Source organism: Trachypithecus francoisi, unplaced genomic scaffold (genome assembly GCF_009764315.1).
Source record: "Trachypithecus francoisi isolate TF-2019V2 unplaced genomic scaffold, Tfra_2.0 Lachesis_group6, whole genome shotgun sequence".
Taxonomy (NCBI): domain Eukaryota; kingdom Metazoa; phylum Chordata; class Mammalia; order Primates; family Cercopithecidae; genus Trachypithecus; species Trachypithecus francoisi.
In genome coordinates, this window is record NW_022681471.1 from 36133928 (window position 1) to 36152706 (window position 18779).

Genomic DNA, 18779 nt, shown 5'->3' on the forward strand with positions numbered 1-18779 from the left:
ACCGGGTCCCTTCCACCACATGTAGGGATCATGGGAACTACATTTTATGATAAAATTTGGGTAGGGACACAAAGCCCAACCATATCACAAGGAAAGGATATCTGTTATACAGGGGGACCAACTCTCCCTGCCTGTTATGCAGTAAAGTTTCTATTACCTTTGAGAGTTGGAACATTTAACACATAACATGTGAGATTGATTTTAGATAATATACTTCTGTTTGTGGGGTGGGGGGAGGGGGGGTGGGTAGGATTATTCCCATTACCATGCTTTGCTTTTCATAACCTGGCTCCTGCCTGCCTTTTTAGTATCATCTCTTTCCATTTATTGTCTCAAATGCTTAGTGTGTATGTCCTTTTCTGTGGATGCACAAATATGATGTTTCTCACCTCAGTGCCTTTGCTCATGCTATTGCTTCTTCTAGAAATTCCCACCCTCCTCTTCATTTGGCTACTACTCATCCTTTAAAACTCTGCTTGGGTGTCCTCCTCCAGGTCTTTTCACAATATTTCCTCCTCTATTACAGGGAACTATATTTAGATGTCTCTCCTCTGTGTTCCTATGCACGCTATATTCTTTTTATATTGTGTGAAATTACTTGTTTATCATCCACTAGACTACCAGTTCTTTGAAGGCAGGGAGACTGTGTTAATTCTTCTTGTATTCCACGCATCTAGCACAAAACCTGATGCAGAGTAGTCACTCAGTAAATATTTGTTAGAAAAATTGACTCAGACAAGTAATTTAATGACTTTGTTGCCAAAAAAGGGAAAGGGCACCTGGTCTATAATTCACTTTCAAAGACTCAGGAGATCCAAGAGCATATTTTCTTTCTTTGGGCCCTGATTTATTAACTAATGAACAAATTATGTTTATGAATTATTTATTTGGAATTTGAAAGAAGCATAGAAGTTGAATGTGTGAAAGAGAGAGGGAACTACGTAAACTCAATCACAGGGATATGAATGAGCATGGTGTGGGAAAACAGGAGAAGACTGTTCATTATTGGAGTAATAAAAAATAAGTAGAAAGAGAGAAAGTGTAATCACTCATCTGCCTTGCAATCTAGGCCTAAGCCACAGTCTGAAAGGCAATAGTAAAGTGATTGTTAACTTGGGCATGACACATGACAAGCTCTATTTTAGTTGTGCAAAAACACCTCAACATTATAATTAATGACCCACATGCACTACGTTGTTCAGTGGGGAACTTTTAAACATGGGCCATCCCAGCTAGGACATACACAATAGCCATGAATCTGATTTGCTATTTTTTTTTTTTCACACACATACACACAAAAAGGACCATCAGCAATTGAGATGGTTTGCTTCTGTGTTCCCACCCAAATCTCATCGCTAATTGTGATTCCTGCATGTCAATGGAGGGACCTAATGGGAGGTGATTAGATCATGGAGGCAGTTTCCCCCATGCTGTTCTGGTGATAGGGAGTTCTCATGAGGTCTGATGGTTTAAAAAAGAGGCAGTTTCCCCTGCACTCTCTCTCTCTTGCCACCTTGTGAAGAAGGTGCTTGTTTATCCTTCGCCTACCTCCATAAGTTTCCTGCGACCTCCCCAGCCATGTGGAACTGTGAGTCAATTAAACATCTTTTAGTTATGAATTACCCAGTCTCAGGTAGTATCTTTATAGCAGTGTGAAAACAGACTAATACAGCAACCGAAATATTTAGTTAGTAATAAGTCCTTAGCAACTAAAAATCAGCTCATAATTGTGATTTTGTCCAGGAAACAAGTTAAAATAAAAATTGATCCAATAGTTACATCCCATATTCTTCTTCTTTCTCACTAAGATTATGTCATTAACCATGGAAGTTGTCTTCAGTCTCTTATTTAAGGTGACGGATATCCCAATTACCCTGATTTGATTATATGAATATATCAAATTATCCATCACAAGTGCCTCCAAAATATATACATCAAATATATAATTTAAAAAATAAAAATAAAAAAGAAAGCATTTGAACACTTTCATGAAACCCAATGCCTTATTGAGCAACCACATTGTTTTTTTAGACCTCTCCTGAAAGAACTCTTTTAAACTTCACCATCTGAAAGTGTGAAAGAATGAAGAAGAAAGACTAGTTGGTCTACAGTAAAAATAAATAATATAAATTCCTATTTTAGTAAATGTGTATACATGAATTAAGCATTTGAAGTTTATAGTTTCAGACATTAACCACTTTACTAAAATCAGACTCTACCCATAGTCAAAACATTAGTAAGTTTTTCTAGAAAAGGTTCCTATAATTCTAAGAAGCAATACTTATTTAAGAAAGAACATTTTGTTGTCAGCCAAAGAAGTAATGATTCTCTAGCAGTACTAACAACTAGCGAATTGACAGAGAACACGAATCTTGCTTTCTACAGAATATAAAGGATAACATGCCATAGAATCTTGAAAGAAAATAATAGCTCCTGATGTGTAATTTCATATTGGTTCTTTCCAAATAGGGAAGGTGAATTTGTTAAATTTCATGTTTTTGTTACATTGCCTGTAGCATAACATAGAGCTTTTAGTATAAACTTTATATTGAAGTGTAACATGTATACCAAAATTGGACAAGGATATACAGCTTGATGAGTTTTCACAAACTTAACACTCGCATGCAACTAGCAGTAAGTTCAAGAAACAACATTAGCAGAACCTCAAAAGGCCTCTTATTACCCTCCCCAAGATTAGCCACTATCTTGAGTTTGACCACCGTAAGTTAGTTTTGCCAGTGTTTGAACTTTTAACAAATGGAATATTGTAGTATATACACTTTTGTGTCTGACATCTTTGACTCAACCTTATGTTTTAGAGGGTCTTTCATACTGTTACATGGACTTGTAGTTCATCTATTATCATTCTGTATCACATTACAATGTATGAATATGCTACTATACAATATATACTAAATTCACTTAACCATTTCACTGATGAACATTGAGCTGTTTCCAGATTAGAGCTATTTTGAATATTCCTGCTATGAACTTTCTTTTAACATTTCTTCTGTATATATTTCTGTTAGGTACAGAGCTGAAGTAGAATTTCTGATCACGGGGTATAATAAATTCAGCTTTAATATATGTTACCCAATAGTTTTCCAATGTATGTTTCCATCAGCATCAGCACTACAACATAGACCTTTAAAGGCCCCATGGCATGGAATGGGCTGTGGCAAGAGAAGAAAGAAGGTAGAAGAAAGTGGGTGCCTGATGAGAAAAGAAAACCATTATTTACTGAGCCAGGTACTGTGTTAAGCGATCTACATTTATTCTCTAATTTAATTCTCACAGAACCCCTTTGAGGTAGGAAAAAGTATAATTCTCATTTTACTAATGAAGAAACTAAGGCTCAGAGAAGTTAGGTGACTTGCTCAAAATAATACAACTAGTAAGTGAAAGATCTGATATTTGAGCCCAAATGATCTGACTCTACAGCCTATGTTCTCAAACTATTTTACTATAAGAAAATAAGGTAACATGTTAGAAAATTCTGTTTGTTGAATCCCTGCTGTAATCCACCAACATTTATGATAACATGGAATAATTAGGCATCACTTGACCCTCCATATCTAATGGAGCACCACATATAGATGAAACTCTGTTTAATATCCACTTCAGTTAGACTGAACACATTTATTTATATTTCCTCCTTGAAGAGGTCACAACTTAAACAACATTTGTGCCTCCTTTCCAGCTGAGTCTCACATTGTCAATTTACAAGTGTCACCTGCAAGAAGTTTGGCTCCACAGTGAGGACAATCAGTGCTAGGTGCTCAAGGTGAGGGCTAGATTTCAGTAGCTATGGCTCAGAAACAAATATAGACATATATTGTTCTCTAAGGTATAACAAGCAAATAGGTTCGGAGACTCTGGAACACTTGGGTGCTTCACTAACCAACCCATGCAATGCACCCTTTTTCCTAAATATATTTAACCAAGCCAAATCCTTAATATAAAGCACACCTAAATCAGCTTGGCAATGGAGCTAGTGTGGCTGTTTGACTATCTTTTTAAACAAACAATGAATAAACATTTTAACATGACCTAGTTACCTGATACTATTGTAATGATGCATTAAAGGAGGGAGGTACGGAGATACTTTAGAGATACTGCAGTCTCAGTTCCAGACCACCATAACAAAGCAAATATTGCAATAAAGCAAGTCACACATATTTTTTGGTTTCCTAATGCATATAAAAGTTATGTTTACACCATACTGTAGTCCATTAAGTGTGCAATAGGATTGTTTAGAAAACAATGTGTATGTCTTAATTTAAAAATTCTTTATTGCTAAAAATGGTAACAATCATCTGAGTTTTCAGCAAGTCACAATTTTTTTGCTACTGGACGGCCTTGCCTTGATATTGATGGCTGCTGGCTGATAGAGGTGGTTGTTGCTGAAGGTTGTGGTGGTTTTGGCAATTTCTTAAGATAACAATGAAACTTGCCACATAAACGGGCTCTTCCTTTCACGAAAGATTTTTCTGTAGCATGTGATGCTGTTTGAAAGCAAAACTTCTTTCAAAATAAGAGTCAGTCTTCTCAAACCCTGTCACTGTTTTATCAATTAAGTTTATGTAATATTCTAAATTATTTGTTGTCATTTCCACAATATTCACAGCATCTTCACCAGGAGTAGATGCCATCTTAAGAAAATTCCGGCCATGCGTGGTGGCTCACACTTGTAATCCCAGCACTTTGGGAGGCCGATGCAGGTGGATCACCTGAGATCAGGAGTTCAAGACCAGCCTGGCCAACATGGCAAAACCCCATCTCTACTAAAAATACAAAAAATTAGCCAGGCGTGGTGGCAAATGCCTGTCATCCCAACTACTTGGGAGGCTGAGGCAAGAGAATTGCTTGAACCTGGGAGGTGGAGGTTGCAGTGAGCTGAGATCGTGCCACTGCACTCCAGCCTGGGTGACAGAGCAAGATTCCATCTAAAAACAAACAAACAAAAAAACAAACAACAAATAAACAAAAAAAAAAACCCTTGCTCATGCATAAGACATAACTCCTTATTCACTCAAGTTTTTTTTTTTTTTTTTTTTTTTAGAGACGGAGTCTCGCTCTGTCACCCGGGCTGGAGTGCAGTGGCCGGATCTCAGCTCACTGCAAGCTCCGCCTCCTGGATTCACGCCATTCTCCTGCCTCAGCCTCCCAAGTAGCTGGGACTACAGGCGGCCGCCACCTCGCCCGGCTAGTTTTTTGTATTTTTTAGTAGAGACGGGGTTTCACAGTGTTAGCCAGGATGGTCTTGATCTCCTGACCTCGTGATCCGCCCGTCTCGGCCTCCCAAAGTGCTGGGATTACAGGCTTGAGCCACCGCGCCCGGCCTATTCACTCAAGTTTTATCATGAGATTGCAAGAATTCAGTTACCTCTTCAGGCTGTACTTCTAATTCGAGTTCTCTTGCTATTTCCACCATATTTGCAGTTTCTTCCATCCCTGCCATCTTGAATCCTTCAAAGTCATCCATGAGTGTTGGAATCAACTTCTTTCAAACTCTTGTTAATGTTGGCATTTTGAACTTCTCTCATGAATCATGAATGTTCTTAATGTCATCTAGAATGGTGAATCCTTCCCTGAAGTTTTTCACTTTAATTTGTCTAGATTCATCAGAGGAATCACTATCTATAGCACTTATAATTTTACAAAATATATTTCTTAAATAATAAGACTTGAAAGTCAAAATCACTCCTTGATTTATGAGCTGCAGAATGGATGCTGTGTTAGCAGGCATGAAGAGAACATTAATCTCCTTGTACATCAGCATTATTGGGAGCGTTATTGGGAGTGTTGTGGCTTGTTTTGTCTACTATCCAGACCACTAAAACTTTCTCCATGTGAGTAATAAGGCTGTTTCACTTTCTTATCATTCATGTGTTCATTGGAATAACACTTTTAATTTCCTTCAAGAACTTTTCTTTTGCATTCACAACTTGGCTGTTTGGCACAAGATGCCTAGCATTCAGCCTCTCTCAGCTTTCAACAATCCTTCCTCAGTGAGCTCAATCATTACTGGCTTTTTAAATTTAAAGTGAGAGACCTGAGACTGCTCCTTTCACTTGAATATTTGTAGGCCATTTCAGGGTTACTAATTGGCCAAATCTCAATACTGTTGTGTTTCAGGAAATAGGGAGGCCCAAGGAGAAGGAAAGAGATGGGAAACAGCTGGCCAATGGAGCAGTCAGAATACACACAACAGTTTGTCATCTTATATGAACATAGTTCATGGCACCTCTATTGGGGACCGTGCCGGGGGTGGTGGAGAATGAACAGACACAAGAGACAAAGACAAACAGAGAACATGGCGGCCATGCCTAGAGCCTCCGCCTCACTTTATTTATACTCCATAAATCCCACGTCAGCAAAAATAACACAATGCAAAACAAACTTTCTGCACCCAGATATAACCTTCTGCTTAGTTCCTTGTCTCTAAGTTCTTTCGTATTTTGTCTGCCTTCTTGGCGCCTACTAGAGTTCATTAAAAGTTCGACTAGAGATACTGTCCTTGACTACTGGAGTTCATTGAAAGTGCAACTAGCTAGAGATACTGTCCTTGAGCCTTATCTATTCTTAGCATATTATTTTCAATGGCCCCTGCATTTCCCCCTTTTTGTTTTGCCTCAATCCTAGAAAGGTAGCCCATACTTGTTCCTGTGTTTTCCTTTGTTTTTGGATGCGACAGAGGGAGCATCGGATCACCCTGAGAAGTAAACCCAATCTGAGCGCCCAAAGCAAGATACTTCCAGAGATGGTAGAAATCCATGTTTTCATCTGGGTCCATGCGTTAAGGGCAGCAAAACTTTGACCCAGCTCCTGCAAGGTAGCGGCCCCAGACAATACATGGAATTGTTGTCGAAATGCTTTGGAAATGTTTTGAGTGGGTTCTTGGATGTCCAAACTAATATTTTTATGGCCTATTAATAATCTTCGGATTTCGGTCCAATTCTGAGAAACATTAAAAGGCACAGGTGTTACACAAAATTGAGTGGAGTTCCAATCACATTGCAATGTTATTCGAGTACTGAGGACAGTGAGCTGATCTCCAAGCCATGTTAAGGCTTGCTCCATGTTGTCCAATCTTTCAGCGAGTTGAGAGTCAATGTTCTGTTGTTGAAGCCACAACCGATGAGATTGCTCATGCCATTGCTGCACAAATTCAGCATTTTGTATGCTTTGATGTAGAGCGAGTCCTGCCACGGCTGCAGTGGAGGCGATGGCGACAAGGCCCATTACCGAGGCCACTATAAGTCCAAGGGCACGACGGGTCTGCTGGAGGGAAGTCCAAATATAAGTTTCAAGAGGTGATGCCCCCCCACGGTCGCGTAAGGTTGACAGGTAGCCAAATTTCCTTACGAGCCCTGAGGATATAAATATCCCCAGTAAAGTTGTGCCACCAGGAATGATTGAGGCAAGACAAAAATGTACACGTATCTGTACAATTAACAATTCCCGTATCATTATCCCATGTTAAATTCCCTGCTAACAATAGGTAAGGCTTTTGGACACAAGCAATAATATATTGGGAGATATTCCGATGTAATTGAATATGAAAGGGGCTATTCGGGTTAGAAAGATTAAGGGACATATTCCCCACAAAAGTACTAATGGCATCACCTGCAGCTAATAACTTCCAAAGATGACTTTGTACTTGTAAAGAGTATCTAAGATGAGGCATAGGTGGCGACAAGCCTCCTTCACGCCATACCAAAGTTTCATTACCGTCAGCAGCAATACTTTTATTTACCCGGTGCCATTTCAAAGGTATGTGACTAAATTTTGTTTGAAAATCACTGTGCACACTCGAATCAATTACTTGCAGCCCATTATATTCTAATAAAATCCGGGGCTTAGTTCCCCGACAATGTTGCCACTCCAATACCTCAATATTAGGGGAAACCTCTGGAATAGGACAAAAAGGTAAGGAACTAGGAATAGTCTCATTAATATATACAGTATGATTATAATGAAAACTTCTAGTTACAATAATAACAGTATTGGCAGCCACATGGCTATGATTATAGCGAACAGCCCAAGCTTCATGCGATTTCCGGAGACAATGAGGACTATTTCCCATGCAAATCAGAAGTCCTTCCACTCCAAATTGGTATGTGCTGTTTATTATTCCCATTTCCCGTTCTATGTTGTCCTTGTCCATATAGGGGGATGGCATCCAAGTAGTGTCATTGGTGAAAACCTTAACTTCTGCCTCCCCCCAGGCGACTCCCTGATACAAGGGTGGAAAGGGAATATAAGTCCAATATTCATACAAAGCCTTACTAAGGGAAATAAGTCCCCTGCTGAGGCACATCCAACAAAAGAAGAGGTGCATGCTGAGTCCAGTTTTCTTTTCAACAGGGTTTCAATCGCCTTGTAGGAAACCACTCAGGTCCGCTCCCTGTAAGGACAAGAGCATAGCCCCGTCCCTGTTTTAGAACTTGCCCTTGAGCATACTTACCCTCTTCATTAGGATACCAAACCTTTAAATTGTCAGCGGGGACTATCGCCGAGGGAGGTGAGGAAAGATGAGTTACGGCAGCGGAGTCCTGCAATTGTCTCCATTGATTCAAAAAATTTAAGGTAAAAAGAACCTTCAGTATCTGGTTTCTGGGGGACTCATTTCCCCCTTTTTGTTTTTGCAGCTGCGTTTTTAAGGTTAAATTTGCACGCTCAATAATGGCTTGACCTTGACTGTTGCCCGGAATACCGGTGAGATGTTGAATATTGTATTGCTGTAAGAAAACTTGTAACTTATGAGAAACATAGGCATCTAAAAGCCCCATGACAAAAGGAGATTGAGGGCCATAATTAGTAACAGCTGTTTTCATTTCTTTAAGGAACTTAAATTGAAGGACATTATACTGCACATTTATACCCCCTTGAGGAAATTGGTCATTAGGACCAAAAGGTTGCCTAATAATGGGGAACAATTGTAGAGGATACTCATCCTCTTGAGAATCCAATACCTTAATTACAGCTTTAGCAGTAGAAGCGGGAACAGCAAAAACCGTGCCTGAACGAGGCAGCATTTCCACCGGCGGTGGTGGTGGTGGAAAACTATCCCCCTCCTCAAGCGCTGATGCGCTTGACGAAGGGACTTAACAACCTGTTGCCACTCTCGCTTATTTAATTGTACTTCAGTTTGATATTGAACCAAGAGCAATGTTGTTCCACATGAGCAAACAATTTCCTCAAAGTTCTCTCTTTTGCATCAACCCCAATTGAAAGTAAAGCCCTTGTAATAATCTTAAATATTCTGAGGCCAAGGAACTGGAATTCCCCATAATGAAAGCTTAAGAAGCTTCCCCTTAACAATTCCCGGGTTTTACTCGCTCCTAGGGGGTTCCCCTTCTTGTTCCCCACTACTCACCCTGTGCACCCTGCTCGCTGCGCCACTTATTGGGGACCGTGCCGGGGGTGGTGGAGAATGAACAGACACAAGAGACAAAGACAAACAGAGAACATGGCGGCCGCGCCTAGAGCCTCCGCCTCACTTTATTTATACTCCATAAATCCCACGTCAGCAAAAATAACACAATGCAAAACAAACTTCTGCACCCAGATATAACCTTCTGCTTAGTTCCTTGTCTCTAAGTTCTTTCGTATTTTGTCTGCCTTCTTGCGCCTACTAGAGTTCATTAAAAGTTCAACTAGAGATACTGTCCTTGACTACTGGAGTTCATTGAAAGTGCAACTAGCTAGAGATACTGTCCTTGAGCCTTATCTATTCTTAGCATATTATTTTCAATGGCCCCTGCACACCTCAAAGTAATTAAAACGTCAACATCAAACATGACCAGTCATAGATTACCATAAGATATAAGAATAATGAAAAAGTTTGAAATATTGTGAGAATTAGCCACATGTGACACACAGACACAAAGTGAACACATGCTGTTGGAAAAATGGCACCAATAGGCTTGCTCAAACCAGGGTTGCCATAAATACTTATTTGTAAAAAAATGCAGTATCTGCAAAGCACAATAAAAGTGAAGTTCAATAAAATGAGCTATGCCTGTACTTAGACTTCACCTTTGGTATACTGGTATTCCTCCTTTTAAATGCATTGCTGCAAGGTATGCTTGCTGCCGGTTTTCATTTGCAAAAATAAACTTTATCAAAACTATGTATCTTAGCTCTTAAATCCAAGGCCTTTCAAACAGCCAAATGCCTACTCTTACTTTCTTACCTCAGGAAATTATTTGCTTCATAAGATCTACAGAATAATTGTTCTTGTTAACTTATTAAATAAAAACAAACATAAAGTATAATTTATTATGAACCCTAACCTACCTACTAGCGTTCTTTGAAGAGATAAAAAAAATTAAAGAATAGTTATATTAATATTATCTGTGTTCATGTGCAGGCATTTTCAATGTTTTTCTAATTAATATAGTTTAAATTGCATCACTACATATTCTAAAGAACTGAAAAAGGAGGTGCTGCAAGCAGAACTAGTCATAAAGTATAACATTTACTTTTTCTTGCTTGCCTGAAGTTCTTTTTTTTTTTTTTTTTTTTTGAGACGGAGTCTTGCTCTGCCACCCAGGCTGGAGTGCAGTGGCCGGATCTCAGCTCACTGCAAGCTCCGCCTCCCGGGTTTATGCCATTCTCCTGCCTCAGCCTCCCGAGTAGCTGGGACTACAGGCGCCCGCCTCGTCGCCCGGCTAGTTTTTTGTATTTTTAAGTAGAGACAGGGTTTCACCGTATTAGCCAGGATGGTCTCGATCTCCTGACCTCGTGATCCGCCCGTCTCGGCCTCCCAAAGTGCTGGGATTACAGGCTTGAGCCACCGCGCCCGGCCGCCTGAAGTTCTTTAATGTAAAAGTGATGCCTAATATGTAAATAATACAATGCAATTCTTTTTCCTTCACCATACGTAGCAATGTCATCTAGAATGGTGAATCCTTCCCTGAAGTTTTTCTAAAACTGACATATGGAGGGCTATCTGAGGCATCCTTCACTGACGCACTTTCTCTTTTTTTGCTGAATGTTATGGCAACTAATTAATTTGTGCTTTAATACTGACAAATAATATTGTCAGTAACAATAATAATGTCACTGCCTCTACCAATAACAATAAGCACTATTACCACAATATCAGCTACCCTTTTCTTTGAGTAGCTACCATATGCCGTGCACTTTATGTGTGTTATTTCTAATCTTCACAACTCTACCAAGCAAGTACTACTACTATTGCCATTTTTACATATTAACAAATAGACAGAGATAGGTGAAATAACTTGTCCAAGGTCAGAGGGCTGGACTATATAGGGGCTGGTATTCAAACCCAGATGTATTAACAAAACCTGAGTTTTTCCCAGTAATTTTGCTACAAAGCGTCTCCTTTCCACCTCAGCCTTTCTCAATTACTACATTAAATTGTCTTCCCTCTTAGTATTCTTCACTCTTGCTTACTTCTATTTCTCCTTTCTCTACCCCATGTCATGCTTCACCCAGTCCTTCCAAACTCTTTTCCTTTTTCTTGGAAGTCTTCCTTCCTTCCACCTTTCCCCTCTTATCCAGTTTCTCCTTAAAACACAAACAAAGGGCTAATTAGTATTAATTACCAGCCTGAACAGATAACACCTTAACACCAGATAGATATCTCACTGCTCCAAACTGAGGATCCCTCTCAGGAGACTGCTGAAGAAAGGAGGGTCGATTCTGTGCATAAGTCAATTGGATCAGTTACATAGACTTTTCAACTGACAATCAGAGATCAGTTTATGAAACTAGCACCAGGACCTCCACCAATATCCATGGAAGGGAGGACTCATAAACAATGAAGTGGATATATAATCAGTATTATTATAGTTGTTAACATCAGTGGGGTGCAGCAATCAGTTGCAGGTGGTCAGGCCCATGACCTGTGTTATTGAAATACTGTTGTTTTCAGGCTTAGGAGTGGTGATACACCTGTCTTGTAATTACACAACACCAGCTAATGCCTCAGTGTGGGTTACAGTCTGACTCATTTGTTTAGATCTTTTTTGTCTAGAACTGAAGGGAGCTATGTGATAAAACTTACTAGGAAGTAATGAAAAATGTAGAAAAAAATTTAAACAGTACCTCTTACATAGTACGTTTCCATGTAATCATTTTACCAGCTTGAATTGCTACTTATAATCAGGTATAACAAGTGAAATAGGTACAGTGTGTCCTAGTCCTTTTTGTTAAGTAGTTCAGAAAAAACACTCACATTGTTGTTACATAACTTCTTGATGCAAAAAAAAAAATGGTGTAGATACAGACAAAAAATAGCAACATTTTGTGACATAGGTACTAAATCCTATTGCCTATTCTGACTAGGGTACCTTCAGGAAATTAAAAAAAAAAAAAACTGTATTGATATTCAGTTTGTTGAATTGTGATAGGTACAAATATGTTTTTTTTTCTGATTACTACCTTTAACCATGATGTATTCAATCTGCATTTCCTGACCCCTAAAAACACCTCAGGCATATCCCCTAGCTTTTTTTTTTTTAATCACTTTTAGTTATTAAAAAGTCCAACCCATTTTAAAAATTGTTACCCATTGTAAAATTTCAATTCATATCCAGTTTACTTCTTCCCTTCTCTCAGTAATGGCCAAACTTCAACGCAAGAGACTTGGAGTGGTGATTGAATACCACCTGAACTTTCCTCCTCTTTCTTCAGAGTTCCTTTCTACTCTGCAGGGTTGGAGTTAGAAGGCACTACTGGTATAATCTAAACTCAGCTGTCACTGCTTCTCTGGCTATGAATGGTTGGTCATCAATGCCCTCTGCATGTCAGGTATCCAAATAATGGGTGAATGTGAGGTCTTTTGGAGCTATGTAAATGAGTGACTCCCCCCTCACACTGTTAATCTGACAGTGAGTTTCAACCTCTTCAAAGCTTCCCTCAGCTCCTGCCTCTGGCAGTACACTTCAAAGCCTTTGGCTGTTGCGGACAGCTTCATCAATTGATAGCCAACTTGGGTAGCGCATTGGAAGAAAGACTCAAGCCTGGCTTCCTCTGGTGTCATCCTTTTGATCAAAGGGAAACACCTATGTACTTTCTATGACAAACTGGGAGTTCACACTGTTCCACTAATATCTCTTTTCTGCTGTTTTCTCCTGGTACTCAGTCATAAAGGACAAATAAGATGGTCCACCAGATAAGCAGAGGTTAAAACAAAGCAAAACAAAAAGCCAGTGCCCCCTTTTTGCCAGGCCCTGCAATTTATGGCAAGCAGTTATCTTGGAGTCCCTTTTACCTTTACTCTTTACCCTTAATAAGTCCTCTCCCTCTTTAAGAGGAAAGTGGGAATCTATAACACTTCATGCGTGTAACTTGTTTTTTTATGCTCTAAGTTCTGGGGTACATGTGCAGAAAGTGCAGTTCTGTTACATAGGTATACACATGCCATGGTGATTTGCTGCACCCATCAATCTGTCATCTACATTAGGTTTTTCTCCTAATGCTATCCCTCCCCTAGCCCCCCAGTCCCCTACAGGCCGCGGTATGTGATATTCCCCTCCCTGTGTCCATGTGTTCTCATTGTTCAACTCCCACGTATGAGTGAGAACATGTGGTGTTTGGTTTACTGTTCCTCTGTTATTTTGCTGAGAATGATGGTTTCCAGCTTCATCCATGTCCCTGCAAAGGACATGAACTCATCCTTTTTTATGGCTGCATAGTATTCTATTGTGTATATGTGCCATATTTTCTTTACACAATCTATTATTGATGGGCATTTGGGTTGGTTCCAAGTCTTTGCTATTATTCAGGACATTGAATAATCAAGTTCTAAAGTGTAAGTACAGATTTAAGTGTTTAGACTATTGTAATAGCTGGGGGGAGCTTCACAGGAGACTTCAGATAAGCCCTGACTGAAAGGATTAGGGCTTATGGGACAAGATAACTGTAATTAAGTAAGAATGATTATAAAGCAGCACAATACAGATCTGATTAGAGCACAAGATTTTGTGGTGGGAGTGGGAATAAAAGAAATGGTTGGCTCATTGCTGTAGAATTACCAGACTGCAACTTCAGGTAGGAAGGACTTTGTCTTGTACAACACAGTATCACCATTGCCTTGAAAAAGTTCTGGAGCATAGCAGGCTCAATACATATTTGTTGATTGCTGAGCCTGAGACTAGAAACACCTGAATCTAAACATCATGCTATAGGTAGGAGGGAGCCTTCAGAGCTATCACAAACATAATCACTTGAGAATTTTCCAAGGTACATTTAGCATTATTTTGAATTTTATTTTTCATTCAGTGTTCATTCCACACCCTTATTCTATCTGAGGATATCTCATAATAGGTAAGGTTAAATTGCAGTCCCAGCACATGAAATAAGGCTGAAGAATGACAAAAGTGAAACTCATTTATATTTATTTGGCTGTCAGAATAGAATTTTATTCCAGTATTTGTGTTATTTCTTGTGGTTTGAAAATCCTGATTTATATTTATTTGCATAGTTGATGGGACTTCAAGTCAGCATACACTTCTGGAGAGCAATTTGACAACGTAAATTTAAAACCTGAAGAATGTTTGTACCATTTGACCTGGAACATCGTATATTAGGAATCTATCCCTAAATAATAAAGATGTTGACAAAAAATTAGCTGGAAGGCTATTCATTATAGTGGTATTTGGAATCAATAAAAACTAGTAACACTCTGAATGTCTACACATTTTGTTAATGTTTAAGTAAACTTTGTATTTTTCACCCAATAAAATATCTGTTGTAGAAGAATATATAGTGATATGGAAAAAAAATGCAAACCCATATATAAATACTTTGGAAAAAGTCTAGAATAAATTATGCCAAAATATGAAACAGTTTTGTTCAGGTGGTGAGATATTTAATAATTTATATTTCCAGTCATCATGTATGTGTTTTATAGTCAGAGAAAAACTTTGAGTTTATTTTTTTGGTCTACGTTTGATCTTATCTTCTCATCCTTTCCATACAGGCAAAAAATGAAAGCAGACAGAGAAATGGAAGTGATAAAGAAGTTAGTGTAATTGAGGAATATATCAGTAGGTATTTAAGGACCATGTCTGGGTATTTAAGCCTATTCCTGTAGTGGTCTGACAAATTCCTCCCTCATATTAATGTTCTTGCCTCCATTGGGCTGTCCATGCAAATAACAACAGAAAAAAAAAAAAAAAACCAACAACAGGCAAACACAAAAAATAAAGAAAGAAAATATTCAAATCATATGGTTCTGTGTTTTCTAATGTCACAGGGAGGAAAGAGGATGGTGTATGCACCTGTAAGCCTGAGAATCTCCCAGAATCCCAGTTAAACTTTTATTCTTCTGTGTCCTACCCTTAAAGTTGGTCCAAACTTTAAAGCAACAATGAAACAAAGAATCTAGAAACTTTGTGCATTATTATATACTTCCTCCATACTTCTCAGTAATTGGGAGTATTAGAAAATAGGGCTACTAACTTCAAGCAGGCAGTTTCCTGCTGATGTCGTCTAAGGTAATGGCTGGGTAGCAGAGAGAAGGGCGGTTCTTTGCTGAACTCCATGACCTACGGCCCGTAGCCTTTTCCCTTTCTTTCTCCCTTGTCTCCCTCTCTGCTCTATGTCTACTGCCCACTAGTGCTCTGTTAACTAGTTGGACTGCAAAATTGCAACAGAGTGTAGCAATTTCAGGGTATAAACTATACACAGATTAGTTAAATTGCAAGTACACAGCTTATTGTTTAAATTAGCTAGACACAACTGACTTATTAATTAGGCTCTTAAAGATGCTGTTGCTTTAGATTTTTCTCCAATGTTGGACAGCTCACACATTTGGCCCTCCCCTGTCCCGACAGACAAGCTAGCCCACTACTCAGGGCTAATATAAAACTGTACCTTTTTAAGTATTCCACTATATAGCATACAGTATTTATTTTTTCTACTACTAATAAAAAGTGTTTCTGTTAAATTTTTTTATAAAATAAAATTATAAAGTAAAAACAAAAGTCCTTTACAATTCTTCCACCCAGATACAACTTCTGCTGCTTGAATATATGCTTTAAATATATGAACAAAATCAAATTGAATTTATGTTGTAAATGATTTTTTTGATCCCTTCTTTTGTATGTGATATTATATTTTAAACATTTTCTTTTGCTAGCGTCTTTAAAAATGGCCACATAGCATCTTATCACACAGGTATAGCACAATTTATTTGACCTATTCTTGGTGATTTATAATTTTTTTAGGTTTTCATTGTTATAAGTCATGGTTAAATGAGCATCTTTGTCTAAAAATTGCCAAGAATTATTTCTTCAGGGTAGATTTCTATATGTGTGATTAGAGAAAAAAAGGAATGATTATTTTAATATTTAAGAAACATTGCTAAACCACCATCCAAAATTATGCCAATTTACTCTACCTCAAACTGGCTGAGCAATTCTTGGTATGTGACAACTATGGGGCAGTATTTTCAGTATGGCTTAGAAACTCTAACCCTGTCCCAAATATACAAGGGTCTTACCTATTTATTCACATCCTACATTTACTGTAATTTACTACCTGTTGTCAGAAAGATTTTCTGTGGGTTTCTACAGACCTTTATTGAAAATGACTTTTTGATACAGCCATTAAGTCAAATTAGTGGCTTTATTTTCTGATATCTCTTAGGTACATAATCCTATAATTCTACCTATATTGTAAATCTCATCAGAATGTAATAAAAATTACAGAACAAGTATCTATATGAAAGTCTTTACAAGCTGCTCTTGTTATTTCAGATAGTCACAGAGACCACCAAATAAACTTAAAGTTAATTCCATAATGTTTTGCATATTAGGTTTCATAACTTCCAGCAACTCCTGTGAAGATTGTGTGGGAGAAAACTAACACTTCTTGAATGTTAACATGTGCAAGAGAATGTGTGCTTCTCACTTTACATGCAGAGTCCCATTTAGTCCTCACAAAGCTCTTAGGTGGAAATTCTCAATATGTTGTTTTACTGATGAGGAAAGTGTGGCTTAGGAAGGCTAAGTAACTTTACTGCAATGACTAGAAAACTGCAGAGCCACAGGGGAGACTGAGGTTTATCTGGCACCACAGCTAGAGCTCTTTCCACTTCACAACATGAAATTTTGAAAGATTAAATTGAAACAGAGATATCATCTCTTATGATCAATCATTTTCATTTTCCCCCAACACCTCATACTACGTTTGATTCTATAGACAGCCAACAACCTGCCATGAACCACTAATACCCCAGGAACATTCTGAAAATAAACCAATATGTAACCGCAGAGCACATTAGAAGTCTAAATAAAAACCACCTGATGACCCTACGCACCTATATAAAATATATTATATTAAAGTTTTATTGTAAGGCAAAATGACTTATACCCAGTGGTCCCAACGTAGTTGGAGCTGGAGGCCATTATTCCACACGAATTAACACAGAAACAGAAAACCTGTAAGTGGGAGCTAAACATTGTGTACACATGGACACAAAGAAGGAAACAATAGACACTGGGGCCTACTTGAGGATAGAGGGTGGGAGGAGAGTGAGGATCCAAAACTATGTATCAGTTACTATACTTATTACCTGAGTGATGAAATATTCTGTACACCAAACCCCTACCCCCGACATGCAATTTACCATGTAACAAACCTGTAAAGGTATCCACTAAACCTAAATTTAAAGGTGGAAGAGAAAAAAAAACAATTTTAATGTTTTCTATTAGTCTATCTTTAGATGTACACTTGCTTATTTTACAACATTGAGATAGAATATTTATCCTCAGATACCTTCATTGTAGATCTTTCTGATGTCTAAGAGTTCCATACAAATATCTGAAAAAGATTTTGATTATCTGTATGTCAAGATACAATTTACTAAAGATGAGGTCAGAGCTAATCTAATGTATGAATCAACTTCTGTCAGAGTTCTCTCTCTTTTCCCATTCCCTTATAAGGAGTGGCTTGCTTTTTCACTTGTTTGTGTCTTATTTCTTTGAATAAATTATTAACCACTTGCATTTATAGGTTAGTATAACCTATACATGGTTATAAATATAACCATTATATTAACCTATAAATGTTTGGGAAACAATCTTTGAGACAGTTCTTTCTGTGTACAAGAGCCATCTTGAGTGCATTAAAGCTGTTGGAATTTACGAGATAGCAGCCTAGTTACAGAACTGGCATTGTCCTAGATAAGCTCATGCAACAAGCCATGTAAGGCAAGTTATGATTATACCTCCAAGTTAGAGTTTCTCAACCTCAACCCTATTGGCATTTTGAGCCATGATGTTTTTTTCTTAATGTTTTAATATCTGTTCAGTTTTATTGAGGCCTAATGGACACAACTCTATATGTTTAAAATGTGCGACATGATTTGGTATATGTATACATTGTGAAATAATTACAATCATGTTAATTAACACATACATTAGCTCACATAGTGCTATGATTTGAATGTGTTCCCCAAAGTTCATGTGTTAGAAACTTAGCCCACAATGCAACAGTGTTGAGAGGTGGAACCTTTAAGAGATGATTCATAAGCAGAGCTCTCATGAATGAATTAATATTGTTATTGGGAGAGTGGGTTTCTTATAAAAGGATGAGTTCAACCCATTCTCTCTGTTTCTCACTCATGTGATGCCTTCTACCATGTTATGACATAGTAAGAAGGCTCTTGCTACATGAAGGTCACTCAATCTTGGACCTTCTAGCCTCTACAACTGTGAGCCAATAAATTTCTGTTCATTATAAATTACTCATTCTGTAATATTCTCTTTAGAAGCACAAAATGGACTAATACA